The sequence below is a fragment of the Protomyctophum parallelum genome (assembly GCF_964188405.1).
Source record: "Protomyctophum parallelum genome assembly, chromosome: 19".
Lineage (NCBI taxonomy): Eukaryota > Metazoa > Chordata > Actinopteri > Myctophiformes > Myctophidae > Protomyctophum > Protomyctophum parallelum.
Window position 1 is genome coordinate 24,480,617 of NC_139717.1, and position 22,866 is coordinate 24,503,482.

Genomic DNA, 22,866 nt, shown 5'->3' on the forward strand with positions numbered 1-22,866 from the left:
CCATTTCTCTTTATTAATTTTGAGATTCAAATCATGGTTATTTACATTTTGCTTCATTATATCTTGAAGCCCAGTTAGATTCTTTCTTCTTAGCTCATCACATTATTGCTTTAATCATGCTTAACTTTGGAATTGTCTTTTCTTTGTAGTGCCATGTGTTCCTACCAACATCTCTGTAGCTCCTGAATGTATCAGCAACAGTGCTGTTGTGTCCTGGTCTGGCCACAAAGGAGCAGTACAGTACTATGTTTCTGCCTCAAGTAGTCAAGACAATGCAACCTGCCTGTCCTCTGAACTTCATTGTACTCTTACAAGCATCATGTGTGGCACCACCTACACTGTAGACGTTAAGGCTATCAATGGCAACTGCTCCAGTGACCCGAGTCCGGCCTTGACATTCAGCTCAGGTATGAGATGGAGAACATTACACGCATGCTCGCACACACACCCACACCCACACACGTGCGCACGCACACACTTCTTGTAAACCTGTGATGTGACAAAACGATGATTCTGATTAACTTTCTCACTCTTTTTCTTTCTCTTCCCAGCCCCATGTGCTCCATATAATATTACGGCCAGTCTGGTGTGTCCCAACTCAACCCATGTGACCTCACTGACCTGGGTAGAAAGCCCCAGTGCCACAGCTTACAATGTGACAGCGGTGGGCCAGGATGGACAAGTACATGACTGCAACACCAACAGTACCAGCTGTCAAATACCCAACATGCACTGTGGCCAGAACTTCACCATCACAGTGACACCATATGCTGACTCATGTGCTGGGAATCCCAGCATTCCTTATCAGTTGATGGCAGGTACAGAGCGGGAACAACACCTAAAATCTAAAAACAATTTATTATTAGACTATTTCAAATATTCTCCCCATGCTTTGGGTTCAGTTCAAGGAAACATGAAAGAGAATAAACTTTTATTTTTCTCCATTTCTTACCTCTTATGTCTCCAGGTCCCTGCCCGCCTAGTAATGTTTCTGTTTCTACATTATGCGGAGTTAGCACAGTGTCCTGGTCCCCTGACAGAGGAGCAGACATGTACATAGCAACAGCAACAACACATGATGGAGACATCTACACCTGTGACTCAGGCAATGCAAACTCCTGCTCTTTCACTGATCTAGACTGTGGTGAAAACTACACTGTCACTGTTGTAGCTGTGGACAGAGGTTGTCAGAGTCAACCAAGTTCAGCTGTGGATCTGAAAACAGGTGAGAAGATGTTCACCAAAGGCACCGTAATTCTGATTTTGAAGTGTTAGACTTTCTCTGTGGGACTCAACTTACTTCAATTGAATGACTTAAAATCGGGATATGGAATGCACAATTGAGTAAAGGGATGAACCAAGAAATACATTGTTCCATTTCTCTTTATTAATTTTGAGATTCAAATCATGTTAATTTACATTTAGCTTCATTATATCTTGAAGCCCAGTTAGATTTTTCTTCTTAGCTCATCACATTATTGCTTTAATCATGCTTAACTTTGGAATTGTCTTCTCTTTGTAGTGCCATGTGTTCCTACCAACATCTCTGTAGCTCCTGAATGTATCAGCAACAGTGCTGTTGTGTCCTTGTCTGGCCACAAAGGAACAGTACAGTACTATGTTTCTGCCTCAAGTAGTCAAGACAATGTCACCTGCCTGTCCTCTGAACTCCATTGTACTCTTACAAGCATCATGTGTGGCACCACCTACACTGTACGTGTTAAGGCTATCAATGGCAACTGCTCCAGTGACCCGAGTCCGGCCTTGACATTCAGCTCAGGTATGAGATGTAGAACATTACACGCATGCTCGCACACACACCCACACCTACGTGCGCACGCACACACTTCTTGTAAACCTGTGATGTGACAAAAACGATGTTTCTGATTAACTTTCTCATTCTTTTTCTTTCTCTTCCCAGCCCCATGTGCTCCATATAATGTTACTGCCAATCTGGTGTGTCCCAACTCAACCCATGTGACCTCACTGACCTGGGTAGGAAGCCCCAGTGCCACAGCTTACAATGTGACAGCGGTGGGCCAGGATGGACAAATACATGACTGCAACACCAACAGTACCAGCTGTCAGATACCCAACATGCACTGTGGCCAGAACTTCACCATCACAGTGACACCATATTCTGACTCATGTGCTGGGAATCCCAGCATTCCTTATCAGTTGATGGCAGGTACAGAGCGGGAACAAGACCTAAAATCTAAAAACAATTTATTATTAGACTATTTCAAATATTCTCCCCATGCTTTGGGTTCAGTTCAAGGAAACATGACAGAGAATAAACTTTTATTTTTCTCCATTTCTTACCTCTTATGTCTCCAGGTCCCTGCCCGCCTAGTAATGTTTCTGTTTCTAAATTATGCGGAGTTAGCACAGTGTCCTGGTCCCCTGACAGAGGAGCAGACATGTACATAGCAACAGCAACAACACATGATGGAGACATCTACACCTGTGACTCAGACAATGCAAACTCCAGCTCTTTCACTGATCTAGACTGTGGTGAAAACTACTCTGTCACTGTTGTAGCTGTGGACAGAGGTTGTCAGAGTCAACCAAGTTCAGCTGTGGATCTTAAAACAGGTGAGAAGATGTTCACCAAAGGCACCTTAATTCTGATTTTGAAGTGTTAGGTCATTTTCTCTGTGGGACTCAACTTACTTCAATTGAATGACTTAAAATCGGGATATGGAATGCACAATTGAGTAAAGGGAGGAACCAAGAAATACGTTGTTCCATTTCTCTTTATTCATTTTGAGATTCAAATCATTTTAATTTACATTTTGCTTAATTATATATTGAAGCCCAGTTAGATTTTTCTTCTTAGCTCATCACATATTGCTTTAATCATGCTTAACTTTGGAATTGTCTTCTCTTTGTAGTGCCATGTGTTCCTACCAACATCTCTGTAGCTCCTGAATGTATCAGCAACAGTGCTGTTGTGTCCTGGTCTGGCCACAAAGGAACAGTACAGTACTATGTTTCTGCCTCAAGTAGTCAAGACAATGTCACCTGCCTGTCCTCTGAACTCCATTCTACTCTTACAAGCATCATGTGTGGCACCACCTACACTGTACGCGTTAAGGCTATCAATGGCAACTGCTCCAGTGACCCGAGTCCAGCCTTGACATTCAGCTCAGGTATGAGATGGAGAACATTACACGCATGCTCGCACACACACACACGCGTGCGCACGTGTGCACACACACACACACACACACACACACACACACACACACACACACACACACACACACACACACACACACACACACACACACAGACTTCTTGTAAACCGTTGATGTGACAAAAACGATGATTCTGATTAACTTTCTCACTCTTTTTCTTTCTCTTCCCAGCCCCATGTGCTCCATATAATGTTACTGCCAGTCTGGTGTGTCCCAACTCAACCCATGTGACCTCACTGACCTGGGTAGGAAGCCCCAGTGCCACAGCTTACAATGTGACAGCGGTGGGCCAGGATGGACAAGTACATGACTGCAACACCAACAGTACCAGCTGTCAGATACCCAACATGCACTGTGGCCAGAACTTCACCATCACAGTGACACCATATGCTGACTCATGTGCTGGGAATTCCAGCATTCCGTATCAGTTGATGACAGGTACAGAGCGGGAACAAGACCTAAAAATGATTTAGTATTAGACTATTTCAAATATTCTCCCCATGCTTTGTGTTCAGTTCAAGGAAACATGAAAGAGAATAAACTTTAATTTTTCTCCATTTCTTACCTCTTATGTCTCCAGGTCCCTGCCCACCTAGTAATGTTTCTGTTTCTACATTATGCGGAGTTAGCAACGTGTCCTGGTCCCCTGACAGAGGAGCAGACATGTACATAGCAACAGCAACAACACATGATGGAGACATCTACACCTGTGACTCAGGCAATGCAAACTCCTGCTCTTTCACTGATCTAGACTGTGGTGAAAACTACTCTGTCACTGTTGTAGCTGTGGACAGAGGTTGTCACAGTCAACCAAGTTCAGCTGTGGAACTGAAAACAGGTGAGATGATGGTCACTAATCCTTTTCTTGACTTGTTGTGTCATAAACTTAAATTGATTAAGTGTCTTAAAATCTAGATTAAGATCAATGCATGAATTGAGTGAAGGGAGGAAGGATTGAACATGTTTGCCACCCCCAAATTTAAAATTATTTAAGAAATATGAATACAAAGAAAACACTTTGCCCATTAATATAGTCTTTTCCCCCATTTCTTCTATGCGAATCAGAGATTCAAATCATGTTGTGACAAAATTGTCAAATGTTTGTCATTGGTTTCCTTAAGTTCATATTTTCTTAATGTAAAGATTTTCTCCTCAATAACAACACTCCCCTCGCACCTATTTCTCTTCCCAGCCCCGTGTGCCCCAGTGAGTGTTAGTGCCAGTCTGGTGTGTCCCAACTCAGCCAAAGTGACCTGGGTAGAAAGCTCCAGTGCCACATCTTACAATGTGACAGCAGTGGGTCAGGATGGACACATACATGACTGCTCCACCAACAGTACCAGCTGTCAGATACCCAACATGCACTGTGGCCAGAACTATACCATCACAGTGACACCATATGCTGACTCATGTGCTGGGAATCCCAGCATTCCTTATCGGTTGATGGCAGGTACAGAGCGGGAACAAGACCTAAAATCTAAAAACGATGTACTATTAGACCAATTATAATATTCTCCACAACATGAAAGAGAATAAACTTTTATTTTTCTCCATTTCTTACCTCTTATGTCTCCAGGTCCCTGCCCACCTAGTAATATTTCTGTTTCTACATTATGCGGAGTTAGCAACGTGTCCTGGTCCCCTGACAGAGGAGCAGACATGTACATAGCAACAGCAACAACACATGATGGAGACATCTACACCTGTGACTCAGGCAATGCAAACTCCTGCTCTTTCACTGATCTAGACTGTGGTGAAAACTACTCTGTCACTGTTGTAGCTGTGGACAGAGGTTGTCACAGTCAACCAAGTTCAGCTGTGTATCTGAAAACAGGTGAGAAGATGCTCACCAAAGGCACCGTAATTCTGATTTTGAAGCGTTAAGTAATTTTCTCTGTGGGACTCAACTTAATTCAATTGAATGACTTAAAATTGGGATATGGAATGCACAATTGAGTAAAGGGATGAACCAAGAATTACCTAGTTCCATTTCTCTTTATTAATTTTGAGATTCAAATCATGGTTATTAACATTTTGCTTCATTATATCTTGAAGCCCAGTTAGATTTTTTTCTTCTTAGCTCATCACATTATGGCTTTAATCATGCTTAACTTTGGAATTGTCTTCTCTTTGTAGTGCCATGTGTTGCTGCCAACATCTCTGTAGCTCCTGAATGTATCAGCAACAGTGCTGTTGTGTCCTGGTCTGGCCACAAAGGAACAGTACAGTACTATGTTTCTGCCTCAAGTAGTCAAGACAATGTCACCTGCCTGTCCTCTGAACTCCATTGTACTCTTACAAGCATCATGTGTGGCACCACCTACACTGTACGCGTTAAGGCTATCAATGGCAACTGCTCCAGTGACCATAGTCCGGCCTTGACATTCAGCTCAGGTATGAGATGGAGAACATTACATGCATGCTTGCACACACACACACGCTCGCGTGCGCGCACACACACACACACACACACACACACACACACACACACACACACACACACACACACACACACACACACACACACACGTGCGCACACACACACTTCTTGTAAACCTGTGATGTTACAAAAACGATGATTCTGATTAACTTTCTCACTCTTTTTCTTTCTCTTCCCAGCCCCATGTGCTCCATATAATATTACGGCCAGTCTGGTGTGTCCCAACTCAACCCATGTGACCTCACTGACCTGGGTAGAAAGCCCCAGTGCCACAGCTTACAATGTGACAGCGGTGGGCCAGGATGGACAAGTACATGACTGCAACACCAACAGTACCAGCTGTCAAATACCCAACATGCACTGTGGCCAGAACTTCACCATCACAGTGACACCATATGCTGACTCATGTGCTGGGAATCCCAGCATTCCTTATCAGTTGATGGCAGGTACAGAGCGGGAACAACACCTAAAATCTAAAAACGATTTATTATTAGACTATTTCAAATATTCTCCCCATGCTTTGGGTTCAGTTCAAGGAAACATGAAAGAGAATAAACTTTTATTTTTCTCCATTTCTTACCTCTTATGTCTCCAGGTCCCTGCCCGCCTAGTAATGTTTCTGTTTCTACATTATGCGGAGTTAGCACAGTGTCCTGGTCCCCTGACAGAGGAGCAGACATGTACATAGCAACAGCAACAACACATGATGGAGACATCTACACCTGTGACTCAGGCAATGCAAACTCCTGCTCTTTCACTGATCTAGACTGTGGTGAAAACTACTCTGTCACTGTTGTAGCTGTGGACAGAGGTTGTCACAGTCAACCAAGTTCAGCTGTGGATCTGAAAACAGGTGAGAAGATGTTCACCAAAGGCACCGTAATTCTGATTTTGAAGTGTTAGACTTTCTCTGTGGGACTCAACTTACTTCAATTGAATGACTTAAAATCGGGATATGGAATGCACAATTGAGTAAAGGGATGAACCAAGAAATACATTGTTCCATTTCTCTTTATTAATTTTGAGATTCAAATCATGTTAATTTACATTTAGCTTCATTATATCTTGAAGCCCAGTTAGATTTTTCTTCTTAGCTCATCACATTATTGCTTTAATCATGCTTAACTTTGGAATTGTCTTCTCTTTGTAGTGCCATGTGTTCCTACCAACATCTCTGTAGCTCCTGAATGTATCAGCAACAGTGCTGTTGTGTCCTTGTCTGGCCACAAAGGAACAGTACAGTACTATGTTTCTGCCTCAAGTAGTCAAGACAATGTCACCTGCCTGTCCTCTGAACTCCATTGTACTCTTACAAGCATCATGTGTGGCACCACCTACACTGTACGTGTTAAGGCTATCAATGGCAACTGCTCCAGTGACCCGAGTCCGGCCTTGACATTCAGCTCAGGTATGAGATGTAGAACATTACACGCATGCTCGCACACACACCCACACCTACGTGCGCACGCACACACTTCTTGTAAACCTGTGATGTGACAAAAACGATGTTTCTGATTAACTTTCTCATTCTTTTTCTTTCTCTTCCCAGCCCCATGTGCTCCATATAATGTTACTGCCAATCTGGTGTGTCCCAACTCAACCCATGTGACCTCACTGACCTGGGTAGGAAGCCCCAGTGCCACAGCTTACAATGTGACAGCGGTGGGCCAGGATGGACAAATACATGACTGCAACACCAACAGTACCAGCTGTCATATACCCAACATGCACTGTGGCCAGAACTTCACCATCACAGTGACACCATATTCTGACTCATGTGCTGGGAATCCCAGCATTCCTTATCAGTTGATGGCAGGTACAGAGCGGGAACAAGACCTAAAATCTAAAAACAATTTATTATTAGACTATTTCAAATATTCTCCCCATGCTTTGGGTTCAGTTCAAGGAAACATGACAGAGAATAAACTTTTATTTTTCTCCATTTCTTACCTCTTATGTCTCCAGGTCCCTGCCCGCCTAGTAATGTTTCTGTTTCTACATTATGCGGAGTTAGCACAGTGTCCTGGTCCCCTGACAGAGGAGCAGACATGTACATAGCAACAGCAACAACACATGATGGAGACATCTACACCTGTGACTCAGACAATGCAAACTCCAGCTCTTTCACTGATCTAGACTGTGGTGAAAACTACTCTGTCACTGTTGTAGCTGTGGACAGAGGTTGTCAGAGTCAACCAAGTTCAGCTGTGGATCTTAAAACAGGTGAGAAGATGTTCACCAAAGGCACCTTAATTCTGATTTTGAAGTGTTAGGTCATTTTCTCTGTGGGACTCAACTTACTTCAATTGAATGACTTAAAATCGGGATATGGAATGCACAATTGAGTAAAGGGAGGAACCAAGAAATACGTTGTTCCATTTCTCTTTATTCATTTTGAGATTCAAATCATTTTAATTTACATTTTGCTTAATTATATATTGAAGCCCAGTTAGATTTTTCTTCTTAGCTCATCACATATTGCTTTAATCATGCTTAACTTTGGAATTGTCTTCTCTTTGTAGTGCCATGTGTTCCTACCAACATCTCTGTAGCTCCTGAATGTATCAGCAACAGTGCTGTTGTGTCCTGGTCTGGCCACAAAGGAACAGTACAGTACTATGTTTCTGCCTCAAGTAGTCAAGACAATGTCACCTGCCTGTCCTCTGAACTCCATTCTACTCTTACAAGCATCATGTGTGGCACCACCTACACTGTACGCGTTAAGGCTATCAATGGCAACTGCTCCAGTGACCCGAGTCCAGCCTTGACATTCAGCTCAGGTATGAGATGGAGAACATTACACGCATGCTCGCACACACACACACACGCGTGCGCACGTGTGCACACACACACACACACACACACACACACACACACACACACACACACACACACACACACACACACACACACACACACACACACACACACACACACACACACACACACACACAGACTTCTTGTAAACCGTTGATGTGACAAAAACGATGATTCTGATTAACTTTCTCACTCTTTTTCTTTCTCTTCCCAGCCCCATGTGCTCCATATAATGTTACTGCCAGTCTGGTGTGTCCCAACTCAACCCATGTGACCTCACTGACCTGGGTAGGAAGCCCCAGTGCCACAGCTTACAATGTGACAGCGGTGGGCCAGGATGGACAAGTACATGACTGCAACACCAACGGTACCAGCTGTCAGATACCCAACATGCACTGTGGCCAGAACTTCACCATCACAGTGACACCATATGCTGACTCATGTGCTGGGAATTCCAGCATTCCGTATCAGTTGATGGCAGGTACAGAGCGGGAACAAGACCTAAAAATGATTTAGTATTAGACTATTTCAAATATTCTCCCCATGCTTTGTGTTCAGTTCAAGGAAACATGAAAGAGAATAAACTTTAATTTTTCTCCATTTCTTACCTCTTATGTCTCCAGGTCCCTGCCCACCTAGTAATGTTTCTGTTTCTACATTATGCGGAGTTAGCAACGTGTCCTGGTCCCCTGACAGAGGAGCAGACATGTACATAGCAACAGCAACAACACATGATGGAGACATCTACACCTGTGACTCAGGCAATGCAAACTCCTGCTCTTTCACTGATCTAGACTGTGGTGAAAACTACTCTGTCACTGTTGTAGCTGTGGACAGAGGTTGTCACAGTCAACCAAGTTCAGCTGTGGAACTGAAAACAGGTGAGATGATGGTCACTAATCCTTTTCTTGACTTGTTGTGTCATAAACTTAAATTGATTAAGTGTCTTAAAATCTAGATTAAGATCAATGCATGAATTGAGTGAAGGGAGGAAGGATTGAACATGTTTGCCACCCCCAAATTTAAAATTATTTAAGAAATATGAATACAAAGAAAACACTTTGCCCATTAATATAGTCTTTTCCCCCATTTCTTCTATGCGAATCAGAGATTCAAATCATGTTGTGACAAAATTGTCAAATGTTTGTCATTGGTTTCCTTAAGTTCATATTTTCTTAATGTAAAGATTTTCTCCTCAATAACAACACTCCCCTCGCACCTATTTCTCTTCCCAGCCCCGTGTGCCCCAGTGAGTGTTAGTGCCAGTCTGGTGTGTCCCAACTCAGCCAAAGTGACCTGGGTAGAAAGCTCCAGTGCCACATCTTACAATGTGACAGCAGTGGGTCAGGATGGACACATACATGACTGCTCCACCAACAGTACCAGCTGTCAGATACCCAACATGCACTGTGGCCAGAACTATACCATCACAGTGACACCATATGCTGACTCATGTGCTGGGAATCCCAGCATTCCTCTTCACTTTAGTGCAGGTACACAGAGAAAACAATATGTACTAACTATAAAGGTGCAATTTTGGGAAGTTGAAAGTGTGGTTGCATTGACGCGAGGAATCCACTGGGAACTGAATTCTGTCTTACCATTATATATTTAATATATAATATTATATAATATATTGCGATATCATGTGAAGCATGACAACAGTGACAACAGTCACAGTGTGTGAAACATGAAAAAAAATCTCGGACCGAGAACAATAGTGTGTTGCCTATAGCAACCACACTAATATGACTAAAGACTATGCACTAATATGAACAATCTACAACAGACTAATTTGATAGTCTAATTAAGATGCTCAGCATACGTTTTGTACTTTTGTTTGATCAATTGAAGCACAAATGAAAGAGAATAATCGTTCTTTCTCTCCACTTCTTCCCTCCATCTCTCCAGGGCCCTGCGCCCCCAGTAATGTTTCTGTTTCTGCATCATGTGGGGCTAGCACAGTGTCCTGGTCCAATGTTTCAGGAGCAGACGCGTACATAGCAACAGCAACAGGACATGATGGACACAACCACACCTGCAACTCAAGCACTGCAAACACCTGCTCTTTCACTTATCTACACTGTGGTGGAAACTACTCTGTCAGTGTTGTAGCTGTTGACAGAGGTTGTCACAGTGAACCAAGTTCAGCTGTGGAACTGAAAACAGGTGAGATGATGGTCACTAACGACTGTGTACTGCTGACCGGAGCATTTTCACGTTCTTCAGTACGATATAATTTAAATGTTGGTATCAGGATGTCTGACTTAATTACTAAATGCATTACTTAATTACTCATTTAATTCCCGTGAATACATCAAATATATTTACCTCTTTCTCTTCCTAGTACCATGTGCCCCAGTGAATGTTAGTGCCAGTCTGGTGTGTCCCAACACAGCCCATGTGACCTGGGCAGGAAGCTCCAGTACCACATCTTACAATGTGACGGCAGTGGGTCATGATGGACACATACATGACTGCTCCACCAACAGTACCGGCTGTCACATACCCAACATGCACTGTGGCCAGAACGTTACCATCACAGTGACACCATATGCTGACTCATGTGCTGGGAATCCCAGCATTCCTTATCACTTCAGTGCAGGTAAAAAGATGGAACAAGACTTAATTACTCTAAAGGCTATGTACTAATTCTATCAACATCCAAAACAGAACATTTTGAATGGTCTAATTGCAATTTGCATGAAATACATGAAAGACAATAATCTTTCTTTCTCACCATTTCTTCCCTCCATCTCTCCAGGTCCCTGCCCCCCCGGTAATGTCTCTGTTTCTGCATCATGTGGGGCTAGCACAGTGTCCTGGTCCCCTCTACCAGGAGCAGATATGCACATAGCAACAGCAACAGCACATGATGGACACGAACACACCTGTAACGCAAGCGTTGTAAACTCCTGCTCTTTCACTGATCTACACTGTGGTGAAAACTACTCTGTCAGTCTTGTAGCTGTTGGCAGAGGTTGTCCCAGTGAACCGAGTCCAGCTGTGGAACTGAAAACAGGTGAGATGATGGTCACTAATCCTTTTCTTGACTTGTTGTGTCATAAACTTAAATTGATTAAGTGTCTTAAAATCTAGATTAAGATCAATGCATGAATTGAGTGAAGGGAGGAAGGATTGAACATGTTTGCCACCCCCAAATTTAAAATTATTTAAGAAATATGAATACAAAGAAAACACTTTGCCCATTAATATAGTCTTTTCCCCCATTTCTTCTATGCAAATCAGAGATTCAAATCATGTTGTGACAAAATTGTCAAATGTTTGTCATTGGTTTCCTTAAGTTCATATTTTCTTAATGTAAAGATTTTCTCCTCAATAACAACAACACTCCCCTCGCACCTATTTCTCTTCCCAGCCCCGTGTGCCCCAGTGAGTGTTAGTGCCAGTCTGGTGTGTCCCAACTCAGCCAATGTGACCTGGGTAGAAAGCTCCAGTGCCACATCTTACAATGTGACAGCAGTGGGTCAGGATGGACACATACATGACTGCTCCACCAACAGTACCAGCTGTCAGATACCCAACATGCACTGTGGCCAGAACTATACCATCACAGTGACACCATATGCTGACTCATGTGCTGGGAATCCCAGCATTCCTCTTCACTTTAGTGCAGGTACACAGAGAAAACAATATGTACTAACTATAAAGGTGCAATTTTGGGAAGTTGAAAGTGTGGTTGCATTGACGCGAGGAATCCACTGGGAACTGAATTCTGTCTTACCATTATATATTTAATATATAATATTATATAATATATTGCGATATCATGTGAAGCATGACAACAGTGACAACAGTCACAGTGTGTGAAACATGAAAAAAATTCTCGGACCGAGAACAATAGTGTGTTGCCTATAGCAACCACACTAATATGACTAAAGACTATGCACTAATATGAACAATCTACAACAGACTAATTTGATAGTCTAATTAAGATGCTCAGCATACGTTTTGTACTTTTGTTTGATCAATTGAAGCACAAATGAAAGAGAATAATCGTTCTTTCTCTCCACTTCTTCCCTCCATCTCTCCAGGGCCCTGCGCCCCCAGTAATGTTTCTGTTTCTGCATCATGTGGGGCTAGCACAGTGTCCTGGTCCAATGTTTCAGGAGCAGACGCGTACAAAGCAACAGCAACAGGACATGATGGACACAACCACACCTGCAACTCAAGCACTGCAAACACCTGCTCTTTCACTGATCTACACTGTGGTGGAAACTACTCTGTCAGTGTTGTAGCTGTTGACAGAGGTTGTCACAGTGAACCAAGTTCAGCTGTGGAACTGAAAACAGGTGAGATGATGGTCACTAACGACTGTGTAATGCTGACCGGAGCATTTACACGTTCTTCAGTACGATATAATTTAAATGTTGGTATCAGGATGTCTGACTTAATTACTAAATGCATTACTTAATTACTCATTTAATTCCTGTGAATACATCAATTATATTTACCTCTTTCTCTTCCTAGTACCATGTCCCCCAGTGAATGTTAGTGCCAGTCTGGTGTGTCCCAACACAGCCCATGTGACCTGGGCAGGAAGCTCCAGTGCCACATCTTACAATGTGACGGCAGTGGGTCATGATGGACACATACATGACTGCTCCACCAACAGTACCGGCTGTCACATACCCAACATGCACTGTGGCCAGAACGTTACCATCACAGTGACACCATATGCTGACTCATGTGCTGGGAATCCCAGCATTCCTTATCACTTCAGTGCAGGTAAAAAGATGGAACAAGACTTAATTACTCTAAAGGCTATGTACTAATTCTATCAACATCCAAAACAGAACATTTTGAATGGTCTAATTGCAATTTGCATGAAATACATGATAGACAATAATCTTTCTTTCTCACATTTTCTTCCCTCCATCTCTCCAGGTCCCTGCCCCCCCGGTAATGTCTCTGTTTCTGCATCATGTGGGGCTAGCACAGTGTCCTGGTCCCCTCTACCAGGAGCAGATATGCACATAGCAACAGCAACAGCACATGATGGACACGAACACACCTGTAACGCAAGCGTTGTAAACTCCTGCTCTTTCACTGATCTACACTGTGGTGAAAACTACTCTGTCAGTCTTGTAGCTGTTGGCAGAGGTTGTCCCAGTGAACCGAGTCCAGCTGTGGAACTGAAAACAGGTGAGATGATGGTCACTAATCCTCTTCTTGACTTGTTGCGTCATAAACTTAAATTGCTTAAGTGTCTTAAAATCTAGATTAAGATCAATGCATGAATTGAGTGAAGGGAGGAAGGATTGAACATGTTTGCCACCCCCAAATTTAAAATTATTTAAGAAATATGAATACAAAGAAAACACTTTGCCCATTAATATAGTCTTTTCCCCCATTTCTTCTATGCGAATCAGAGATTCAAATCATGTTGTGACAAAATTGTCAAATGTTTGTCATTGGTTTCCTTAAGTTCATATTTTCTTAATGTAAAGATTTTCTCCTCAATAACAACAACACTCCCCTCGCACCTATTTCTCTTCCCAGCCCCGTGTGCCCCAGTGAGTGTTAGTGCCAGTCTGGTGTGTCCCAACTCAGCCAATGTGACCTGGGTAGAAAGCTCCAGTGCCACATCTTACAATGTGACAGCAGTGGGTCAGGATGGACACATACATGACTGCTCCACCAACAGTACCAGCTGTCAGATACCCAACATGCACTGTGGCCAGAACTATACCATCACAGTGACACCATATGCTGACTCATGTGCTGGGAATCCCAGCATTCCTCTTCACTTTAGTGCAGGTACACAGAGAAAACAATATGTACTAACTATAAAGGTGCAATTTTGGGAAGTTGAAAGTGTGGTTGCATTGACGCGAGGAATCCACTGGGAACTGAATTCTGTCTTACCATTATATATTTAATATATAATATTATATTATATATTGCGATATCATGTGAAGCATGACAACAGTGACAACAGTCACAGTGTGTGAAACATGAAAAAAAACCTCGGACCGAGAATAATAGTGTGTTGCCTATAGCAACCACACTAATATGACTAAAGACTATGCACTAATATGAACAATCTACAACAGACTAATTTGATAGTCTAATTAAGATGCTCAGCATACGTTTTGTACTTTTGTTTGATCAATTGAAGCACAAATGAAAGAGAATAATCGTTCTTTCTCTCCACTTCTTCCCTCCATCTCTCCAGGGCCCTGCGCCCCCAGTAATGTTTCTGTTTCTGCATCATGTGGGGCTAGCACAGTGTCCTGGTCCAATGTTTCAGGAGCAGACACGTACATAGCAACAGCAACAGGACATGATGGACACAACCACACCTGCAACTCAAGCACTGCAAACACCTGCTCTTTCACTGATCTACACTGTGGTGGAAACTACTCTGTCAGTGTTGTAGCTGTTGACAAAGGTTGTCACAGTGAACCAAGTTCAGCTGTGGAACTGAAAACAGGTGAGATGATGGTCACTAACGACTGTGTAATGCTGACCGGAGAATTTACACGTTCTTCAGTACGATATAATTTAAATGTTGGTATCAGGATGTCTGACTTAATTACTAAATGCATTACTTAATTACTCATTTAATTCCCATGAATACATCAAATATATTTACCTCTTTCTCTTCCTAGTACCATGTGCCCCAGTGAATGTTAGTGCCAGTCTGGCGTGTCCCAACACAGCCCATGTGACCTGGGCAGGAAGCTCCAGTGCCACATCTTACAATGTGACGGCAGTGGGTCATGATGGACACATACATGACTGCTCCACCAACAGTACCGGCTGTCACATACCCAACATGCACTGTGGCCAGAACGTTACCATCACAGTGACACCATATGCTGACTCATGTGCTGGGAATCCCAGCATTCCTTATCACTTCAGTGCAGGTAAAAAGATGGAACAAGACTTAATTACTCTAAAGGCTATGTACTAATTCTATCAACATCCAAAACAGAACATTTTGAATGGTCTAATTGCAATTTGCATGAAATACATGATAGACAATAATCTTTCTTTCTCACATTTTCTTCCCTCCATCTCTCCAGGTCCCTGCCCCCCCGGTAATGTCTCTGTTTCTGCATCATGTGGGGCTAGCACAGTGTCCTGGTCCCCTCTACCAGGAGCAGATATGCACATAGCAACAGCAACAGCACATGATGGACACGAACACACCTGTAACGCAAGCGTTGTAAACTCCTGCTCTTTCACTGATCTACACTGTGGTGAAAACTACTCTGTCAGTCTTGTAGCTGTTGGCAGAGGTTGTCCCAGTGAACCGAGTCCAGCTGTGGAACTGAAAACAGGTGAGATGATGGTCACTAATCCTCTTCTTGACTTGTTGCGTCATAAACTTAAATTGCTTAAGTGTCTTAAAATCTAGATTAAGATCAATGCATGAATTGAGTGAAGGTAGGAAGGATTGAACATGTTTGCCACCCCCAAATTTAAAATTATTTAAGAAATATGAATACAAAGAAAACACTTTGCCCATTAATATAGTCTTTTCCCCCATTTCTTCTATGCGAATCAGAGATTCAAATCATGTTGTGACAAAATTGTCAAATGTTTGTCATTGGTTTCCTTAAGTTCATATTTTCTTAATGTAAAGATTTTCTCCTCAATAACAACACTCCCCTCACTCCTATTTCTCTTCCCAGCCCCGTGTGCCCCAGTGAGTGTTAGTGCCAGTCTGGTGTGTCCCAACTCAGCCAGTGTGACCTGGGTAGAAAGCTCCAGTGCCACATCTTACAATGTGACAGCAGTGGGTCAGGATGGACACATACATGACTGCTCCACCAACAGTACCAGCTGTCAGATACCCAACATGCACTGTGGCCAGAACTATACCATCACAGTGACACCATATGCTGACTCATGTGCTGGGAATCCCAGCATTCCTCTTCACTTTAGTGCAGGTACACAGAGAAAACAATATGTACTAACTATAAAGGTTCAATTTTGGGAAGTTGAAAGTGTGGTTGCATTGACACGAGTCGCGAGGAATCCACTGGGAACTGAATTCTGTCTTACCATTATATATTTAATATATAATATTATATTATATATTGCGATATCATGTGAAGCATGACAACAGTCACAGTGTGTGAAACATGAAAAAAAACCTCGGACCGAGAATAATAGTGTGTTGCCTATAGCAACCACACTAATATGACTAAAGACTATGCACTAATATGAACAATCTACAACAGACTAATTTGATAGTCTAATTAAGATGCTCAGCATACGTTTTGTACTTTTGTTTGATCAATTGAAGCACAAATGAAAGAGAATAATCGTTCTTTCTCTCCACTTCTTCCCTCCATCTCTCCAGGGCCCTGCGCCCCCAGTAATGTTTCTGTTTCTGCATCATGTGGGGCTAGCACAGTGTCCTGGTCCAATGTTTCAGGAGCAGACGCGTACATAGCAACAGCAACAGGACATGATGGACACAACCACACCTGCAACTCAAGCACTGCAAACACCTGCTCTTTCACTTATCTACACTGTGGTGGAAACTACTCTGTCAGTGTTGTAGCTGTTGACAGAGGTTGTCACAGTGAACCAAGTTCAGCTGTGGAACTGAAAACAGGTGAGATGATGGTCACTAACGACTGTGTACTGCTGACCGGAGCATTTTCACGTTCTTCAGTACGATATAATTTAAATGTTGGTATCAGGATGTCTGACTTAATTACTAAATGCATTACTTAATTACTCATTTAATTCCCGTGAATACATCAAATATATTTACCTCTTTCTCTTCCTAGTACCATGTGCCCCAGTGAATGTTAGTGCCAGTCTGGTGTGTCCCAACACAGCCCATGTGACCTGGGCAGGAAGCTCCAGTACCACATCTTACAATGTGACGGCAGTGGGTCATGATGGACACATACATGACTGCTCCACCAACAGTACCGGCTGTCACATACCCAACATGCACTGTGGCCAGAACGTTACCATCACAGTGACACCATATGCTGACTCATGTGCTGGGAATCCCAGCATTCCTTATCACTTCAGTGCAGGTAAAAAGATGGAACAAGACTTAATTACTCTAAAGGCTATGTACTAATTCTATCAACATCCAAAACAGAACATTTTGAATGGTCTAATTGCAATTTGCATGAAATACATGAAAGACAATAATCTTTCTTTCTCACCATTTCTTCCCTCCATCTCTCCAGGTCCCTGCCCCCCCGGTAATGTCTCTGTTTCTGCATCATGTGGGGCTAGCACAGTGTCCTGGTCCCCTCTACCAGGAGCAGATATGCACATAGCAACAGCAACAGCACATGATGGACACGAACACACCTGTAACGCAAGTGTTGTAAACTCCTGCTCTTTCACTGATCTACACTGTGGTGAAAACTACTCTGTCAGTCTTGTAGCTGTTGGCAGAGGTTGTCCCAGTGAACCGAGTCCAGCTGTGGAACTGAAAACAGGTGAGATGATGGTCACTAATCCTTTTCTTGACTTGTTGTGTCATAAACTTAAATTGATTAAGTGTCTTAAAATCTAGATTAAGATCAATGCATGAATTGAGTGAAGGGAGGAAGGATTGAACATGTTTGCCACCCCCAAATTTAAAATTATTTAAGAAATATGAATACAAAGAAAACACTTTGCCCATTAATATAGTCTTTTCCCCCATTTCTTCTATGCAAATCAGAGATTCAAATCATGTTGTGACAAAATTGTCAAATGTTTGTCATTGGTTTCCTTAAGTTCATATTTTCTTAATGTAAAGATTTTCTCCTCAATAACAACAACACTCCCCTCGCACCTATTTCTCTTCCCAGCCCCGTGTGCCCCAGTGAGTGTTAGTGCCAGTCTGGTGTGTCCCAACTCAGCCAATGTGACCTGGGTAGAAAGCTCCAGTGCCACATCTTACAATGTGACAGCAGTGGGTCAGGATGGACACATACATGACTGCTCCACCAACAGTACCAGCTGTCAGATACCCAACATGCACTGTGGCCAGAACTATACCATCACAGTGACACCATATGCTGACTCATGTGCTGGGAATCCCAGCATTCCTCTTCACTTTAGTGCAGGTACACAGAGAAAACAATATGTACTAACTATAAAGGTGCAATTTTGGGAAGTTGAAAGTGTGGTTGCATTGACGCGAGGAATCCACTGGGAACTGAATTCTGTCTTACCATTATATATTTAATATATAATATTATATAATATATTGCGATATCATGTGAAGCATGACAACAGTGACAACAGTCACAGTGTGTGAAACATGAAAAAAATTCTCGGACCGAGAACAATAGTGTGTTGCCTATAGCAACCACACTAATATGACTAAAGACTATGCACTAATATGAACAATCTACAACAGACTAATTTGATAGTCTAATTAAGATGCTCAGCATACGTTTTGTACTTTTGTTTGATCAATTGAAGCACAAATGAAAGAGAATAATCGTTCTTTCTCTCCACTTCTTCCCTCCATCTCTCCAGGGCCCTGCGCCCCCAGTAATGTTTCTGTTTCTGCATCATGTGGGGCTAGCACAGTGTCCTGGTCCAATGTTTCAGGAGCAGACGCGTACAAAGCAACAGCAACAGGACATGATGGACACAACCACACCTGCAACTCAAGCACTGCAAACACCTGCTCTTTCACTGATCTACACTGTGGTGGAAACTACTCTGTCAGTGTTGTAGCTGTTGACAGAGGTTGTCACAGTGAACCAAGTTCAGCTGTGGAACTGAAAACAGGTGAGATGATGGTCACTAACGACTGTGTAATGCTGACCGGAGCATTTACACGTTCTTCAGTACGATATAATTTAAATGTTGGTATCAGGATGTCTGACTTAATTACTAAATGCATTACTTAATTACTCATTTAATTCCTGTGAATACATCAATTATATTTACCTCTTTCTCTTCCTAGTACCATGTCCCCCAGTGAATGTTAGTGCCAGTCTGGTGTGTCCCAACACAGCCCATGTGACCTGGGCAGGAAGCTCCAGTGCCACATCTTACAATGTGACGGCAGTGGGTCATGATGGACACATACATGACTGCTCCACCAACAGTACCGGCTGTCACATACCCAACATGCACTGTGGCCAGAACGTTACCATCACAGTGACACCATATGCTGACTCATGTGCTGGGAATCCCAGCATTCCTTATCACTTCAGTGCAGGTAAAAAGATGGAACAAGACTTAATTACTCTAAAGGCTATGTACTAATTCTATCAACATCCAAAACAGAACATTTTGAATGGTCTAATTGCAATTTGCATGAAATACATGATAGACAATAATCTTTCTTTCTCACATTTTCTTCCCTCCATCTCTCCAGGTCCCTGCCCCCCCGGTAATGTCTCTGTTTCTGCATCATGTGGGGCTAGCACAGTGTCCTGGTCCCCTCTACCAGGAGCAGATATGCACATAGCAACAGCAACAGCACATGATGGACACGAACACACCTGTAACGCAAGCGTTGTAAACTCCTGCTCTTTCACTGATCTACACTGTGGTGAAAACTACTCTGTCAGTCTTGTAGCTGTTGGCAGAGGTTGTCCCAGTGAACCGAGTCCAGCTGTGGAACTGAAAACAGGTGAGATGATGGTCACTAATCCTTTTCTTGACTTGTTGCGTCATAAACTTAAATTGCTTAAGTGTCTTAAAATCTAGATTAAGATCAATGCATGAATTGAGTGAAGGGAGGAAGGATTGAACATGTTTGCCACCCCCAAATTTAAAATTATTTAAGAAATATGAATACAAAGAAAACACTTTGCCCATTAATATAGTCTTTTCCCCCATTTCTTCTATGCGAATCAGAGATTCAAATCATGTTGTGACAAAATTGTCAAATGTTTGTCATTGGTTTCCTTAAGTTCATATTTTCTTAATGTAAAGATTTTCTCCTCAATAACAACAACACTCCCCTCGCACCTATTTCTCTTCCCAGCCCCGTGTGCCCCAGTGAGTGTTAGTGCCAGTCTGGTGTGTCCCAACTCAGCCAATGTGACCTGGGTAGAAAGCTCCAGTGCCACATCTTACAATGTGACAGCAGTGGGTCAGGATGGACACATACATGACTGCTCCACCAACAGTACCAGCTGTCAGATACCCAACATGCACTGTGGCCAGAACTATACCATCACAGTGACACCATATGCTGACTCATGTGCTGGGAATCCCAGCATTCCTCTTCACTTTAGTGCAGGTACACAGAGAAAACAATATGTACTAACTATAAAGGTGCAATTTTGGGAAGTTGAAAGTGTGTTTGCATTGACGCGAGGAATCCACTGGGAACTGAATTCTGTCTTACCATTATATATTTAATATATAATATTATATTATATATTGCGATATCATGTGAAGCATGACAACAGTGACAACAGTCACAGTGTGTGAAACATGAAAAAAAACCTCGGACCGAGAATAATAGTGTGTTGCCTATAGCAACCACACTAATATGACTAAAGACTATGCACTAATATGAACAATCTACAACAGACTAATTTGATAGTCTAATTAAGATGCTCAGCATACGTTTTGTACTTTTGTTTGATCAATTGAAGCACAAATGAAAGAGAATAATCGTTCTTTCTCTCCACTTCTTCCCTCCATCTCTCCAGGGCCCTGCGCCCCCAGTAATGTTTCTGTTTCTGCATCATGTGGGGCTAGCACAGTGTCCTGGTCCAATGTTTCAGGAGCAGACACGTACATAGCAACAGCAACAGGACATGATGGACACAACCACACCTGCAACTCAAGCACCGCAAACACCTGCTCTTTCACTGATCTACACTGTGGTGGAAACTACTCTGTCAGTGTTGTAGCTGTTGACAGAGGTTGTCACAGTGAACCAAGTTCAGCTGTGGAACTGAAAACAGGTGAGATGATGGTCACTAACGACTGTGTAATGCTGACCGGAGAATTTACACGTTCTTCAGTACGATATAATTTAAATGTTGGTATCAGGATGTCTGACTTAATTACTAAATGCATTACTTAATTACTCATTTAATTCCCATGAATACATCAAATATATTTACCTCTTTCTCTTCCTAGTACCATGTGCCCCAGTGAATGTTAGTGCCAGTCTGGCGTGTCCCAACACAGCCCATGTGACCTGGGCAGGAAGCTCCAGTGCCACATCTTACAATGTGACGGCAGTGGGTCATGATGGACACATACATGACTGCTCCACCAACAGTACCGGCTGTCACATACCCAACATGCACTGTGGCCAGAACGTTACCATCACAGTGACACCATATGCTGACTCATGTGCTGGGAATCCCAGCATTCCTTATCACTTCAGTGCAGGTAAAAAGATGGAACAAGACTTAATTACTCTAAAGGCTATGTACTAATTCTATCAACATCCAAAACAGAACATTTTGAATGGTCTAATTGCAATTTGCATGAAATACATGATAGACAATAATCTTTCTTTCTCACATTTTCTTCCCTCCATCTCTCCAGGTCCCTGCCCCCCCGGTAATGTCTCTGTTTCTGCATCATGTGGGGCTAGCACAGTGTCCTGGTCCCCTCTACCAGGAGCAGATATGCACATAGCAACAGCAACAGCACATGATGGACACGAACACACCTGTAACGCAAGCGTTGTAAACTCCTGCTCTTTCACTGATCTACACTGTGGTGAAAACTACTCTGTCAGTCTTGTAGCTGTTGGCAGAGGTTGTCCCAGTGAACCGAGTCCAGCTGTGGAACTGAAAACAGGTGAGATGATGGTCACTAATCCTCTTCTTGACTTGTTGCGTCATAAACTTAAATTGCTTAAGTGTCTTAAAATCTAGATTAAGATCAATGCATGAATTGAGTGAAGGTAGGAAGGATTGAACATGTTTGCCACCCCCAAATTTAAAATTATTTAAGAAATATGAATACAAAGAAAACACTTTGCCCATTAATATAGTCTTTTCCCCCATTTCTTCTATGCGAATCAGAGATTCAAATCATGTTGTGACAAAATTGTCAAATGTTTGTCATTGGTTTCCTTAAGTTCATATTTTCTTAATGTAAAGATTTTCTCCTCAATAACAACACTCCCCTCGCACCTATTTCTCTTCCCAGCCCCGTGTGCCCCAGTGAGTGTTAGTGCCAGTCTGGTGTGTCCCAACTCAGCCAGTGTGACCTGGGTAGAAAGCTCCAGTGCCACATCTTACAATGTGACAGCAGTGGGTCAGGATGGACACATACATGACTGCTCCACCAACAGTACCAGCTGTCAGATACCCAACATGCACTGTGGCCAGAACTATACCATCACAGTGACACCATATGCTGACTCATGTGCTGGGAATCCCAGCATTCCTCTTCACTTTAGTGCAGGTACACAGAGAAAACAATATGTACTAACTATAAAGGTGCAATTTTGGGAAGTTGAAAGTG

The 22,866-nt window shown here is 42.7% G+C and overlaps 6 long non-coding RNA genes across 6 annotated transcripts; all 6 read left to right on the plus strand.

Annotated features, from left to right (window-relative positions):
- Window positions 1-10,376: 10,376 nt before the first annotated feature.
- LOC310876701 lies at window positions 10,377-12,090 on the plus strand. The gene is made up of 4 exons (XR_014570748.1): window positions 10,377-10,626; window positions 10,805-11,062; window positions 11,222-11,479; window positions 11,837-12,090. It is a non-coding gene; the product is annotated as an uncharacterized lncRNA (long non-coding RNA).
- Window positions 12,091-13,041: 951 nt separating this feature from the next.
- LOC310876703 lies at window positions 13,042-14,234 on the plus strand. Its single transcript, XR_014570750.1, has 3 exons — window positions 13,042-13,206; window positions 13,366-13,623; window positions 13,981-14,234. It is a non-coding gene; the product is annotated as an uncharacterized lncRNA (long non-coding RNA).
- Window positions 14,235-15,099: 865 nt separating this feature from the next.
- On the plus strand, window positions 15,100-16,375 carry LOC310876706. Its single transcript, XR_014570753.1, has 3 exons — window positions 15,100-15,350; window positions 15,510-15,767; window positions 16,122-16,375. It is a non-coding gene; the product is annotated as an uncharacterized lncRNA (long non-coding RNA).
- A 430-nt stretch (window positions 16,376-16,805) lies between these two features.
- Window positions 16,806-17,771, plus strand: LOC310876708. The gene is made up of 3 exons (XR_014570755.1): window positions 16,806-17,053; window positions 17,232-17,489; window positions 17,649-17,771. It is a non-coding gene; the product is annotated as an uncharacterized lncRNA (long non-coding RNA).
- Window positions 17,772-19,468: 1,697 nt separating this feature from the next.
- LOC310876705 lies at window positions 19,469-20,661 on the plus strand. The gene is made up of 3 exons (XR_014570752.1): window positions 19,469-19,633; window positions 19,793-20,050; window positions 20,408-20,661. It is a non-coding gene; the product is annotated as an uncharacterized lncRNA (long non-coding RNA).
- A 566-nt stretch (window positions 20,662-21,227) lies between these two features.
- Window positions 21,228-22,599, plus strand: LOC310876702. Its single transcript, XR_014570749.1, has 4 exons — window positions 21,228-21,341; window positions 21,520-21,777; window positions 21,937-22,194; window positions 22,549-22,599. It is a non-coding gene; the product is annotated as an uncharacterized lncRNA (long non-coding RNA).
- The last annotated feature ends 267 nt before the right edge of the window (window positions 22,600-22,866 follow it).